Raw genomic sequence first — 17,094 nt, 5'->3', positions numbered from 1 at the left:
AGCGTACCCACCAGACAAAATCCACCTCCATCTAACCGTTATCCCGCTTAAGAGTAATTAAAATCCCTTTTAAGCTAATTTATTCAAGCGAACGTTCGGGGCCCTGCCACTTAACCGTTAGTTAAGTAATCTCGCAGACAAGCAACGCGTGTATATCTTCATGTGTATGCAGCCAGCCACTCATAAGGTCTCCTACCCGATAAAACCTGTTAATAATTCGTCAGAGCAGAAATACAGATAACCGGCGACCGAGAAACTAATCTTTGGCGGACTGTACGCTGCGAGGCATTCAGGATAAACTATTTGGCAATGTTCGGGATAGGATCCCGTCAGCGGAAATGATTCACTATGGCAAGATCAGTGACGTAATAATTTCTGCATCTCAATGCGATTATTCGTTGTTTCCGAAACTCCTCGCCAACTTGATACCGAAACAGAACTGGTATTAAATTAAAATTGAAAATTAGTTGTTGGATGTACATTGAATTGGCTGGTACACGAGTAAAAGTTTCTTTGAAATTAGACAATATATGTTTTCGCAACGATAAGATTTTTACAACTATGTTTTTATTAACGCCGTGGTGTATTTTATATATTATTCATAATACCTTAAAGTCTGCTTTTTATCTAGCTGCTTTTGACCAACTTAGATACATTTTTGAAAACATATCTGCTCTAACCGAGTTACTGACAGAACTGGATTCTGTTGGATTTTACGTTCTTGCCTAATCACAACAACCACTAACCACAATAATTAATAGAAATTGCTACTTTTGGAAGGTGTGATTAAGTGTTGTCATGTGAAATGATGACTGCATCTGTTCATATCTATTGCTGGTCCTTTTTGTAACAACACGTCGTCCAATCAATTCAATTAACAATAACAGGCATCTGCAGTAACAGTTTAATTCGGTTTCATCAACCTAATGAAGATAGACATTGAAACGGTTAAAAATGGCATATTCAATCAATTCATGCGATTTTTCCTATTTCTGGAACCCTCAATAATATACACAGTTACTCCATCAACTGTTACGCTATTTTATATTTCTTTGAGAATTTTGCCTAAATTTTCACCCAATAAGTCCAGAAATTCATTGTATTCAATTTGTTTTTGTCCTTTAGGAAGTTGTTTGGCATTGACATCAAAGTCACCCTTTTTAAATCGCTAAAACTAAAACCTTCAATTGGCAAATAATATGGTAACATCATCGAATGTTTCTAAAAATATTTGATAGGATTTGATAGACTGTGGTAACAGATTTATTCAAAAACAATCCAAATAAATAAAGGCTAAATTTCAGGCTTTCCATAATTAGACTCTAACAAGTCAATTGAAAAGTCTTCGGCCTATCATAGTAAAACACATATTTTTGTCAAAATTATTTTTTTTATTCAACATAATTCCCTTCAAGGGTGATACATTGATTATAGCGACCCTCCAACTTTTCGATACCATTTTTCTAGTACGATTTGTCGCAATATTTTATCAACACGCGAAATTCAATCACTTCACTCAAAGTACTATAATTCACAAACTAATGATCCGACAGCTGTCAAATTTATACACGCGTCTTTTAAAAACATATACATTGATTTCTAGTAGCGCCATCTATGGCTAGGCCTATCTATTATAGGCCGAAGACTCCTCAATTTACCTGTTATACTGAACTGAATAACATAACATTAGTATATGAAAAACTATTATTATTTGCTAAGAAACCTCAAAACCATCGAATTTAACCGTTAGGTTAGATTATTTAGCAGTAGCTTACATACAAAATTATTTTGTTGTATCAAATAAAATAAATTAGTAGTGTTGCAATTTATATTAGAATGAAAATCAATAAATATTGTCGATGTGTTTTGACAGTTCATAACTATTCCTGGAGCAATAGTCACAAATTTTAAAGCTGAGTTTGTATCAACGCAATTTTACTCCAGTGGTCTCCCATTCATCTCTCATCTCATTTTAACATATTCATAATATATGGATTTGTATTGACGTGCGTTAAAATTACGTACATGTGCAGGGTTTTAAAATTTTATTTCAGATTTGAATTTGCTGCCATTTATGCAGTAAAAGTTAGCAATTAAAAACACCTTGACATATATTGTTGTTAAATGGAGCACTGTAAAAGAGATTATGTTTTTATATTTCTTAAAATCATATTTCAGAAATAGTAAAAACAATAATTTCGCAAAAATCAAAATATGGCATATAGGCTGGATAAGACCTCGTCTGTGTCTATGTCTTCTTAGATGTTTTCTAAGTTGGTCACTCGCCAGTCGGTAGGTTTAATGCCGAGGACCGTAGTTCAGAGCCCACATTAAAATGTAGTTATAGTCCAGATAAACCCCTAGTTGGTAAAAAGAGACTTTAAAATATAGAAAAACAAAATAAAAACCTACCCCAACGCTTATTTTCAATTCATAATATTTACTATAAATTACAAAATTATTGGCTTAGAAAACTCACATATGATTACCAAAAGACAAAGCACATGATAATCAAGTTATTTATGCTTAAACGTGTTGATATTGATGTCAGATGTCTGTACCGTGTAATGCGTAAATCCATAAATGCGCAAAATGTAAATTTAAGGATACATTTATTTCCTGTTACTTGAAATTTTGGGATAATCTGAAAAAAAATGTTATACATAACGAAATTTCAAAAATATTTACCATATTTCTACATCAACCGTCAGTTTAATGCTATTCATTATTATTTATAATTATCAGAAATAATATCTTCACATATATGCAAGCAGACTCTAGTACACCATAACCCCCTTTTTAACATCTTAAGTAACTTTTAACTTTAACATAGCTGTATTTTTGCAGTTCTATTAGGTATGAACTGACAGAAATTGAATAACACATGGAAATTATACACTATGTCAATAATACTAAATAAAAAAAAATTATAATATAAGAAACGTTTTCTTAAAAAAATATAATTTTTATTATGATGGTTCTCTAACGTTTCTCTAAAACAATACGTTTTTACTGACAAATTGGACCTTTTCCGTTTATCCTATGAACGAAAGCTTATTTATAGGCCGGCTAAAACTAGTCAATATACAGCTTTAAATTTCTGCCAAACAGTTGAAATTTATCACCTACGATGGATTTGGGGAGGCAATTGGCTCGCGCTGCGATAATTCTATTTATTGTCCCAAGCTAATTAGATTTTAAACTGTCCACGGACCAATTTATGCAAGAGATTTAATAAAATTACTACTAATACCTAAATTATCCTGCTCTGCATAAATATTGATTAAATGTATCAAAAATTATTACAGATTGTTAAAAGTAATGTATTTTATATAACCTTTATTAATTTTTACTAGAAAAGTACTAAAACTATACAGACGCCGATATCCTAATTGTTTTCAGATATACACAATAACTAACTTATTCAAAAATTCAGAACAAGTGATTTCAGACCACACTTAAACAGAAAGTTAAAAACCGTATGCAAAAACCGGCTTGTTTGGTGCAGTGGTAAAGGCAACAGGACGGTCCTCCCTGCTATTAACACATATTTAAAATACCGAAGAATTCGTAAAATTTTGTTTTTGCTCTCGAAAATTTGAGCTTCCTCTCGAGAAATTTATATGTATATATAAATATAAATTGGAATTAATATTTAATTATTTATTTGCTTAAGTAAAATAGTTTTAGAAATTTAATTAAAAACTATAATTGAAATGACTTTATCTTATTACACTAATAAATAGAGAATCTTGCAAAATAGTTCGGAAATGCTGCAATATTAATATACACTGTACTTTACAATAATATCAACAAAACGTAAAACCATATGTTTACTAAAACTACTGAGCTAGAAACGTAAAAAATGATTTAGTATAAACGCAATAGACAATGTTTCATCAATATACTTTTAGGCTTTTCACTCCCTCCAAACCAATTTTTTTTCTTGATGGATCGATTTCGAACATACTACATTCAAATTTTTATAATAAATATTATTCAAAATATAATTTTAACAGTTCTTTATTTCCTTTTTTCATAGCCATTTGTTCCTAAGTGTTTTTATGAAATTCATAATTATTTTAGCTAGGATACACATGTATTTTTTAAATATATTTTAGGGTCCGCTTTATACCCACTGGGGTTTATCTGGGCTGACCTACTCTTTAACGTGGGCCATAAACCACGGTAGACATTAAGCCTACCGACTGACGAGTGGCCAACTTTGGAGATCATCCCAGAAGACATCCGATCTTACCCAGCCTGGTTACTGGCGTGAATGGAATAATCTTCCTTATCAGATTTTACACTCTTCCCTCAAATCGTCACAGATGTTAAATAATCTCAAACATAACGATCATGCCTCAGCAAGATTCGAACCCGTAACTTTCAAAACAACAACAGGACCATCGCTTTTAACAATGCGTCGCCAAACCGAAACATTTATTAATTATCTTTAGTCTTATTAAAATTTAGTGAAAATGAGTGTCTGAGGTATAATAAGATATTTTATATAGAAAATTATACATATATTTATTAATAATTAATATGATATAATAAATTAACAATATTAATTTATCATAATGTTGTCAAAATTAATATTATTATATTACTTTTAATAATATATAAATATCACGTATTAAATTAAATATAATATTATTTTATATTATATATTAACTGATATGATATTGTTATCATATCAGTAATTGACAAATTACAATAAAATGTATAAAAGTTTAAATAATATCTGTTACGATTTATTTTTCTTTCGCAGGTTAGTTTCAGGAAGATTCTAGGAAACAGTGGAACTATTAAGCTACTTTAGCTGTTGGATAATTTAACATGCGCTACGAACAGCGACCATCAACGAATGATCAATCACGTCCTGCACTCGGTGGAGCTATCATCAATCTTCAGTTAGTGTTTGTATCCACATAAAGAAACTAAAAAACATAGCCCATATAAATCAATATTGCAGATAAGCTTTAAGTTCTTGTTAGTTAAGATAGGATTTGTATTTTCGTCATAGAGACATTTAATAGTTTAGATGTTCCTGTGTAAATATATATAATAAAATTGCTGAAAAGTGATCAGTCTAAGTGATATACAATATATTTAATTAAAAGTGACTATAATATTTCTATGCTATTTAGTTTCAAATAATAAAATTAATGTTAATTACAGTAAGTATTAAACTCACAATTTATCAATTTCATATTTTAAAAATTCATAATTATGATCTGTTATTCTCAGCTCTAATGAGCTTGTTGCCTAATGCACTCATATTATATATTTAATAAATCACAGACCTATGATATAAATGTGACGCAATCTTCTTGAACTTAAGAATCCTAACCTTCAAATGACTCGAAATGAGGTATTATGACTGATATCTACTTCTTATTTTAGGAGGATCTACTGGTTTTATGAAATAGATAGTTACTCAGACATGCCAGTGCCTTACTAATCGCACTCTGATACATCGACAACAATACTTAGGATGTTATCTGTTGACTTTCAGCATATAGAAAACTGACACAGTTGTTTTGTTTTCAAAAAATCCATAAAAATAGTTGTAGCTGGTCCTAAATTAAAGTTGGATGAAATAACAAAATATATTATCGAAGTTAAGAAACAAAAAAATGCACTCAAATATAAAAGGATAAAGTACTGTTTCATCAAGATATTGCATCTTGTTACTGATCGATAAAATATGATGGTTAAATTGAATTAACTGCGCTTCGAATTGTTTTCTACCCTAAATATTATCGAATGAATACCAAATGTTTGAAAACTTGAAAATATACTCAAAGAAAAAAGGTTTATTGTAAATTAAGTAATTCCTGTAATTAAAATTTATTTTGAAAGCACAGAGAATATGTTCCATGAAAAGTTGAATTTTATCTAAAATATTTCTATAATTTTTGACTATAAAATGCATTGAATGATATTGTAATCGTGTTTAAAGTAACTAGCTGATTTCTGTGTTTATTTTTGGTTCAGAACGCACTGTGCAAATTATGGTAAAATTAGTTTCAATGATAATAAGTAATTACAACGCATCCCCAATAATAGATTCACAATTTTGGAATGAATCCAAACTAACTAGTAAATAAAATGATTCCAGTAATATTCGACTTTGTTTTCAGCGAAAAACGAATTATTAACGCCAAGAGATTTAATTAAATAGTATATAATTTAACATATTCCGATAATCTTTTTGGATATAATTACCATTACAAAATTGAATAAATAGTAAAAATGTATGAAATAATACAAATATAATAAACTTGTCATATATATATATATATATATATATATATATATATATATATATATATACATATATATATATATATATATATATATATATATATATATATATATATATACATTTATATATATATATATATATATACATATATATATATATATATATATATATATATATATATACATATATATATATATATATATATATATATATATATATATATATACATATATATATATATATATATATATGTATATATATATATATATATATATATATATAAATGTATATATATATATATATATATATATATATATATATATATATATAAATGTATATATATATATATATATATATATATATATATATATATGACAAGTTTATTATATTTGTATTATTTCATACATTTTTACATATATATATATATATATATACATATATATATATATATATATATATATATATGTATATATATATATATATATATATATATATATATATATATATATATATAAATTTCTCGAGAGGAAGCTCAAATTTTCGAGAGGAAAAACAAAATTTTGCGAATTCTTCGCTATTTTAAATAGGTGTCAATAGCAGGAGGACCGTCCTGTTGCCTTTACCACTGCACCAACCAAGCCGTCATACGTGTTTTTAACTTTCTGTTTAACTGTGATCTGACATAATTTGTTATGAATTTTTGAATAAGTTAGTCCTTGTGTATATCTGAAAACAATTAGGATATCAGAGTCTGTATAGTTTTAGTAATTTTCTAGTAAAAATTAATAAAGGTTATATAAAATACATTACTTTTAACAATCTATAATAATTTTTGATACATTTAATCAATATTTATGCACAGCAGGATAATTTAGGTATTAGTAGTAATTTTATTAAATCTTTTGCATAAATTGGTCCGTGGACAGTTTAAAATCTAATTAGCTTGGGACAATAAATAGAATTATCGCAGCGCGAGCCAATTGCCTCCCCAAATCCATCGTAGGTGATAAATTTCAACTGTTTGGCAGAAATTTGAAGCTGTATATTAACTAGTTTTAGCCGGCCTATAAATAAGCTTTCGTTCATAGGATATACGGAAAAGGTCCAATTTGTCAGTAAAAACGTATTGTTTTAGAAAAACGTTAGAGAACCATCATAATAAAAATTATATTTTTTAAGAAAACGTTTCTTATATTATAATTTTGTTTATTTAGTATTATTGACATAGTGTATAATTTTCATGTGCTATTCAATTTCTGTCAGTCCATATCTAATAGAACTGCAAAAATACAGCTATGTTAAAGTTAAAAGTTACTTAAGATGTTAAAAAGGGGGTTATGGTGTACTAGAGTCTGCTTGCATATATGTGAAAATATTATTTCTGATAATTATAAATAATAATGAATAGCATTTAGCTAACGGTTGATGTAGAAATAGTAAAAATGTATGAATAATACAAACATAATAAACTTGTCAACGTCTTAAAAGTGGTGATTTTGAAACCGAAAACAAGAAACGTTTTGGGAATCGTTTAAAACTAAAATGTTGGAACCGAGTCTTACGTACCGGTACCTCACCAGCCATATATTCCAGGCCTTGCTCCCACTGATTACTACGTAATATGCGTCGTAGCCTGTCTGAGCATCACTTCACCTCTAATGAAGATTCCAAAATATTTGTCGATTTGTTGAGAGCCCCAAATATACATCGTTCTCTGAGGATGATTGACGATCGATATCTATTAAAATCTTACTTAATTAAATCTTATATCTTAAACCTACAGCGCCCTTCGCATTCGAATGTAACGTTTCAAAAAGTCAAATGTCAATGAATGTCTCACCCTGTACATATAGCACGTATATATATTAAGACATTGGTATGATGTAGAGCGGAAAAATAGGTTCGGTAAAAATATGGCAACAAAAGGGCTATATGCCCATTCAAGCAGAATTCATTTTCTTTCCACGCCATTTACTTAAGTACTTCAAAAAAGGCCTATAAAACTTACGACGTACGACACTTATTACACAAAAGGTTAATGTTTTTCTATCAATCGACTTACAGAAACAAAGGAAGATCGTTCATAATAAAACCATAAGAAATAACTCCTTTATCACAACAAATAACCAAGTTATATTAATTTAAGTTTATATATAATTGTTACTAATATTATATTATGTTATTAATAGTAACGTTTAACATAAATTAAATATTTTAATTAAAGAGTATTTAAATTAAAATATTAGTAATATTGAAATTTTATAATAGCTGATGTGAAGATTAAATCTAAATCTAAAGTAACAGAGGTATAATTTACTGAAACAATTTGTATGAATAAATATTCTATGTAAATTCATATATATATATATATATATATATATATATATATATATATATATATATATATATATATATATATTATGATAATATAATTGTATAACTGCTTCAACAAATTGAAGTGAAATTTAATCATTCATTGTAATCATACATATAATATATTGTGATTATTTCTATTATATCTATTTATTTGTATTATGGTTACTTATTAGATACTTCCTATTCCTAAAATTTCTCTGTCTCATCCTACCATCTGTCTTTTTTGACGCTGATATATTCATTCCAAAGCGCTACACTAATGAATTAATTTATAACATGGCCTGGTTCGCAAAACCTAGTGGTTTATATCTATGCAATCTAGGACTATCTAATACAATCTAGAATATAGTACACATCAAGCTCTCTCTCACTATATACAAAGTAGTAGCTTCAAACCACGATTATTTGTCAAATATATGTTAATGAATATAAATAGTTAATACTGGAAAGTACTTAAAATGGTAACCCTATCGCATTTCCAGTACCAGACTTTATCCCCTATAACTATACCACATATGCCACATGATTTTATTAAACAACGTATTTTAATTTTCTGCATTATAATCTATAATTTTGAATAAAAAACCTTCAAAACCCGTTACAGTTCAGTAGTGGCAATGGTTAAGGCGACAAGACAATCCTCTTCAACAGGGCTTTTGTGATAGTAGAACTTGCGACTAGGACATAGTTGTAAATTTACATTTGCAAATCTTTTTAATTTTGATAATCCTTAAGGTAATAGTGCAAAATCCTACAAGAAAATCCATAGCAATCACGGCAATAAACAAGCTGGATAAGGTCGTATATTTTCTGGGATGGTCAAAAATTAACACTTAGTTGGTGAAAAAAAAATGTTAATTTTCTTGAACTAATTTAGCCAAAATAATTCCAGTTCCAAAATATTCTCCATAGTTTATTATATCAATTACTGTGAAGATTAATTTAAAAGAGCATATAAAAGTATTAGATCTAAAATTATGTAACAGCTAATTTAATTTTGACTGAAAACTTGCGAATTATTTAAGAGAGAATGGTGTAAATTTTTTCGTTATTATTTGAACAGTCCATTCTATCCTTATTCGTATAAATGTTAAACAAAAACCTTTTCCAACAGTTTATTATGAACAGGGTTAAAATGTAAACAATGGCGGCACCGCCAAAGAATATGACGAAACGTACTATAAGCGACAGAGAGAGAGAGAGAGAGAGAAATACGAGGCATACAACACATTTATCCCAACCGTCCTTAACAAAAAAGAGGGGAATATAATATTTCTCCTTGGATGAAACTTTAATATGTAAAATGTGTACGTTGAGATAAGCTTTATTATAGAACAAATTAAACAGGCTTTATACTTTCTTCATTAAAGTATATAATTGCTAAATTATTCGTCTCTTTATATTAGTTGAAATGTTAATTATTGAAAGTATAGATAATCGAAAAATAGTAAAACTTTTTAGTAAAACATTTTCGAACGAAAATATGTTGGATTTCTGAAAATGGCATAAAAAATCAGTGTTGTATTGTAATAAAAAATCAAGATTTGTCGACCTCTTAAGCGACAGCAGCTGAAGGAATTCATGAAAAAAAAGCAAACTATTATGAAGTTTCAGCCTAAGCTCACATCTAACAATATATTCACTAGACTTTGCTCAATATTTTACAAATAGTATAAATCCGATACAGTTTCATCATTGGGGACTATTGATTCACCAAAAATTCAATATTTTTGACGCCAAATAAGGGAATGTACTTTGAGGTCCAAGGTAAAACCCATTGAATAGACCCAAAGTGTTGAATGAGTGAGTGATGATAAAATGCCCCTAATTGTCAATAGATCATTTTTGAGCACCAAGTTCTGCTTAACGTGATTTTAATTCACACCTTCTGTGCTTTCTTTCAATAAGTAGTACTAATCGCTCAGACTCGGTGGTATTCAACAAGAAAAAAACAGATTTATATCATTGTTTCCCACCAAAACTGGCAATATATGACTTCAGATTATTTCAAGCTTAACTCTTTAGGAATCTTAGTAACGCACATTAAAAACCCCGACATCTAAAAATAAAACTTTGAACGCGTTTTTCTCAACTAATTTTTTCGAAACTTATGACATGATATCTTAAATTCTACTGAATGGATTTTCTTAAAATTCGGTGCAAGCGTTCTCTATATATTCTTCTATCATATCGAATGTTTCTAGTACAATATTTTTAAAAAATTAAGAAATACCAAAAAAAGTAAAAATGTATCGTTTTTCGAACAGTCGCAATTTGGCGAAAAAAATTTATTAACTAAAACTAGCATCTCTTTAGATTTAAATTTTGTTCGCTTCTCTATTGCTTAGGAAGCTTGCAATTGTGTCAATGAGGTATCGCTTCGCTTTTTTGACTTTTAAGACTGCCTCTTAATTTTCAATATTTTTTTTTCTTTTATGAATTCTCTCTTCTCTAAACGTAAAAATATTTTTTTCCGCATGTCACATGAAAAACGTCACTTCAAAATAGATTGTTGTACCAGAATATACGTGATCCTATAAAGTAAAATTTACATGCAACCAAGTTGGATATTCGACAAATTCTTAAAAAATTACTTGTGTTCATTGGTGCAAAGAAGTATTCAAAGTTCATTTCAAGCTGTGTAGGTCTTATAAGTTATGAATCATAAATATATTAAGTCCTACGAATCCTCCGAACTGGACAAGTAGAAACCTACAATAGTTCAGCGGACCACACCTAAACAAATGGTACGACTATTTGTTTGGCAGATGTATTCGGAAAATATCAATGAAGAGGCGAATGAGTGACAGTGGTGCAAGCGTTCGCACATCGGCTCAAACAATAAAAATTTTAACCGGTCAAAATGTTAAATTGATGTCACAATCCGTACAATGATGATTTGGTACACAGTGACTTTTCTATTTCCGCATATTAAAAACAAATTATGTGTACATCAATGAATATGGATACTTGAAGAATTTTTGTATCACTAAGGCAATAATACCATTACCTCTTCATTGGACGAAAATGTCTTCCCCCAAATAGCATTCTTTTGAGATCTGAGAACAGGAAATATTCGCTGAAATAGTAAAAAAGCAATTCGAAGCCCAATTCATGGATTTTGCCATCGTTTTCACTGAATTGTGACACGATACATTGTCTCGGTGAAGTAGCACTTTCTTTTTCTTCGCGTTTTTCGGCGATTTCGTCCTTGAAACAATTGAATAACACTATGTAATAGTCGCTGTTGATGGTCCTCCCTTTTTCAAGGTAGTCAATGAAAATTATTCCTTACGCATCCCAAAATACAGATGCCATAACCTTGCCAGCCGACTGTTGCGTTTTTCCACGCTTTGGAGCGGGTTCATCGTGTGCAGTCCACTCGGATGACTGTCGATTGGACTTCGGAGTGAAATAATGGAGACATGTTTCATCCATTGACACATATCGATGCAAATACTCGGGTTTATTACGCTTGATCATCTTCAAACATTGCTCCGATTCATCAACCCGTCGCTGTTTTTGGTCAAAAGTGAGCTAGCGCGGCACCCACTTTGCACAGAGCTTTCTCATACCCTAATATTCATGAGTGATGTGATGTACACGTTTAGTTGATATCTTTAGAGTGTCTGCTATTTTATTCAGTTTCAATTTACGGTCATTCAAAATCATTTTGTGGATTTTTAAAATATTTTTGTCGGTAATAACCTCTTTTGGGCGTCCACTGAATTCATCGTCTTCGGTGCTTATTTCACCACGTCTAAACTTAGCATACCAAACCTTGATGGTTGATTTTTCTGGAGCAGTGTCCAAAAACTCGACATCAAGCTAAGTTTTTGCTTCAACTATATTTTTTCCCTTCAAAAAACAATATATTATCAACACGCGAAATTCCTTTTTATCTATTCTTTCACAATAACAAAAGTTGCTTCAATCAAAATGCTATAATTCACAAACTAATGCTCCGATAGCTGTCAAAGTTATACACGCCTCTTTTGAAGGTCAGTGCTAACTAAAAAACATATGGATTTAATTCTAGTAGCGCCATCTATGTGTCAAGCCGGGGACTTTTCAATTCAGCTGTTACGTGACAGTATACAGACGGAATATACCAATAGATATACGGCTATTTACATACAAAAACTATTTTATATTCACATTTTAAAAACCCCTCAATCTGCTTCCAATTTGAAGCGTTATCGTTATACTGTGTTGCATAATTTAAATAGATACTTCCCACTCCGTTCACAACCACATCTCCCCTAAACCCTAGATCTCTTAGATCCGACATTTATGGACTAAAAGTGACTATAACATCGTATGAAACGCTAGTTGCATTATTTATAAGACACGATGATACGATCTAAAAGATACGCCGTTTATATTCATCATAGAAGAAAAAAATACCATTGTGCGATACATTATAATTTTTTTTTAGCTTTTTGTCTTTAGTGATAAATTGAAGACAATGAATATATAATTATTTCAAAATTCTATATGACTTTTTATATTTCTTAAAATGTATCCATGCCAAATTTTGGTTTGTGCTTTTAGCAATTAGTTTTAAGATAGTCAAAATAGTTATAATATGAAATATATAATTTCTCTTATAAGTTCCTGGTAAAACTAAAAAAAATTAATCCGTTGGTTTTTCGGATGGCATTCGTCTGCTGTTATCAACAGAGATAACGATCTGTTTATTTAAGTATGTTGAAGTGAATTCATTCCCAGATAATTCTGCAAGAAGTATTTTTAATTTCATGACATATTTTCAAGTAGATGAGAGCAAACGTAGCACCCAAGCACTTCGATTATATCACGCACATTAAAATTTTCATTTGCTCCAATAAAACAGTCAATGCACGTCATCAATACCATCGAATGTATTGCCAAATTCAGTTTTGTAAAAACGTAAAATTAATTTTAAACCTAAAGCTGATTTTCTGCTATATTTATCGAAACTTTAATGTGCAAAGTCTGGAACTAATTGCATCTCTACTTCGAACAGTAACGAGATAATTGGAGCCCCCTTTGGCAATAAAATGCTTTAAAAGGTCAGTTGTCTTTTAATTTATACTGTTGAATATCAACTTGATGCAGTTTTATTGAAAATATTTCAATTTATGTATATAGACGAGACATGGATATATGAAAATGGAATATTACGTCAATTCTAGAAAGCACTAATGTGTAAAGACAAGTAAAGTTGATGATAAAAGGTACAAGTTAGAATAACTTGTTTACAGATATGGCTTTATTCCTCAAGCTGAGTTAATGACTTTTCATTCGTTAAAAATATATTAAATGTAGTTTATATAATTTATTTTTTTAGAAACAAGCCTGAAAATATATACACTGTAGAATTAAATATTGTTTACAGTACCACCTTAGCTTTGCATAAATTCCATCATCCAGGCAGAAAAAGAAATTGACAGATAATGGAATTGTTAACAAGTGTTATAGATTAGACTTTTATAATTTAGTAATTGGCTTGAAGAGCGACTCTGATAAAAAAATTTATTATTTAATTATTACATTGTTACTAGTCGTTTCCGACTAACCTACAATTTGTCTTTATGATTTAGGAAGATCCGAAAGTAACACAAAACGTTGTTTAAAATTAAATAATTTCTATTTAATTGTTACTAGTCGTTTCCGTCTAACCTACAATTTGTCTTTTTGATAACTTAAATCTAGGTATATAACTAGGAGGACCCATCGTCCCTCTCACAATCTCTGATGAAATAATGTTTATACATGTCACTGCTCTATTTTTTCTTATATATGCACTTCACTACACAACACTACACAAGGTCAGATGGTTTGATTCTTTTGGGTCTGTATCCTGTGTTGGTGGTATCCAAAAGCTGCAATACTTCAATATTCTTATGAAAAAGGAGTCTTTCCTCATGCCTCTGATTTCTTGACTAACTGTGGGTATCTGAAGGTCTCGTTGTAGGTAATCAGTACTATAGAATTTGGGTGCGCCCCACAATACCTCTCAGGTATGTATTTTATTTGTATTTTACTTGTGTTACTCTTTGCAGAAAATCCCCATAATTGTACATAATTTAAACTTTACTTATATAATAGTAATTTATTATATATTGATAATTGTGATTTTCTTCCACTTAGCCAGTACATTTTCCTATATTTCAATTCCAGTTATGTTCTTCTCTTCTTTATATGTTCATTCGAGCGAAGTTTTGCATCAAGGTTCATTCCGATGATAGTATTATTTAATGCTACTGGTGCTTGTACGGTCTGATTGTAGTTGAACTGCACATGCACAGATTTACTTTCATTATTTTTTATTTTCCAAGCTTGTGTTATATTGTCAATTGCCTGTTGTAATTTTTGTGAGGCTTTTTCAATATAATCTCTGACATCTATAATCGCAGTATCATGTTGTTGTGGCCTTATGACCAAATGATTATAATTACTAACCCAGAGTGATAAGAGTAGAAACAACTAAAAATAAAAATAAATGTAAAATTAATATAGGTTAACTGTATAAAATCATATTGTGGAGTGTAGAATATTTACGTGCATATATATTTGTTTGAGAATGGAAATACTATCTCTTTGGCAGATATGGCAAATGCATTAGGATGAAGTGAATAAATTTAATTTTATAAAGGAAAATGTACATAATCAGTAACAGAAGAGAATAGTCTCAGAAAGAATATAAATCTATTAAAATGACTTAACAAGAAAACACAGGAACGCAGGAAACAAGAACTAAACTTACAAATGTAAATATGCTTTCTAATGAGCAACTACATATACAATCCATAATTAGTTTTAAAATACTTATTTAGGAAATAATTTGGATTAAATTTCAATATAAAATAACTTAAAGTAAGGTTACTAGATCAATAGTGCTAAATGTAGAAAAATATTGAATAATATATGACTAAATCTGATGAAAATCTACAACTACGACGAGATTGATTACTGATTTCTTGTGATTTGCTACAACCGCTATTTCTGTACGCATTTTTCTACATACCATAAGCTTGCTTGTAGGCTTTAAATGCAATTGTAACGAGAATCTTTACTTTTTCTTTTATAATTAGATTATAATAATGAATTCTTATAATGAATAATGTCCGTCACAGAAAATGTGGATATTCAATTATATCCTTTTCAATTATTATAGATATGATTACGAAATATTTTCCAGCGCCTAGCTCCATTATCTTTAGAATTCGATGAAAAGCTGATGCATATTTCTTACCAGCAGTATATTGTCAGTGTTGCTGAAAATTACATCGATTGCTTTCCTGGTATACCCTGCATTAACCAGACCAGAACTTTATCTTTGCTCTACTTAAATCATCCAAATATTATCTAAATGGGCTGCTGATGACATCCCCAGATTGTCCACACTTATAATACCTAAAGAGCATATATATACTTAGAGCTAATTAAACACTAATAAAATAATTATGTTTCAGCATATTATATACGGCAGACCAAATTGAAAAATATTAGTATTATATAGTATATAGTATTAACAATATTATAGTATCAATCAATCAACCGAACTGCAAATAATATTGGCATATTATAATATATTCATAATCAGTGATGTATCCCTTTTTTACTGAAAGGGTTTTATTTGATAAAATTTTTATTTTATTTCTCCAAATTTCGAACACGTACATTATAACTTAGTACCTTTTTTTATATACGTATGATAGTTTTTGTGTTTATATCATATCAGTTCAAAGATATAAAATATGCTCAATATGACATTTTCAAAGGGAAACAAAATTATATTTCATAAAATACCATATTTATTTCTCGGCATCCTTCCAATCCTACTTCATTTTGTATTCAGAGACTTTTTCATATTGCATTCCGAAAACTTTTTCTACCCCTTGAAGAGCTTATACCAAGTCAGCAGGTTAAAAAAGGCATTATGCTGATTTTGTCTAGTTTTGTGTGCAAAATTTAAATATAACGTTTATTTCATTTTACATCTAGCTTATTATTTTTCCTTTTCATTATAAACTGTAATATTCTTAATTCAATTAGCTGTTAATAAAACAAGGTATTTTTATATATTTCAGATTATAAAATAATTTAAATATTATTAACAATAAGTATTAGTCCACTGCTGAACTTCTCATGAGATTGAGTGTAATATTCCAATTTTCATAAAGGTGAAAAGGTCTCCCCTTGTCATTGCCTGTTTGTTCATTCATGACTTTTAGACAGTTTTGATACCTGACCGTTCTCAGGCAAATGCTAAAGATACATAACAAGATTATAAAATTATACAATAATTAGGAAAGCTGGGAGTATAAGTTTAATGGAGACCTATTAATAGTTTTAATAAAATATTAAATTTTAAATCCAATCAGTTGTTGATCGTAAGATATATGCAACATAGTTTATTCGAAGTTATTATTTTATTTATATGAGACTGTATATCT

At 29.3% G+C, this 17,094-nt stretch overlaps 1 protein-coding gene across 1 annotated transcript in view; it reads right to left on the bottom strand.

The window, feature by feature from the left end:
- The window catches only part of nAChRalpha4 (nicotinic Acetylcholine Receptor alpha4), a 464,411-nt gene that overhangs the window by 403,580 nt on the left and 43,737 nt on the right, over window positions 1-17,094 (bottom strand). The gene's annotated exons all lie outside the window — the stretch shown is intronic.

The sequence above is a fragment of the Rhynchophorus ferrugineus genome, unplaced genomic scaffold, assembly GCF_030347505.1.
Source record: "Rhynchophorus ferrugineus isolate W39M unplaced genomic scaffold, kcgeb_rfMv2 rfM4, whole genome shotgun sequence".
Classification (NCBI taxonomy): Eukaryota; Metazoa; Arthropoda; class Insecta; order Coleoptera; family Curculionidae; genus Rhynchophorus; species Rhynchophorus ferrugineus.
Note: the sequence above shows the minus strand (reverse complement) of the source record. Positions and strands in the feature narration are given on the sequence as shown.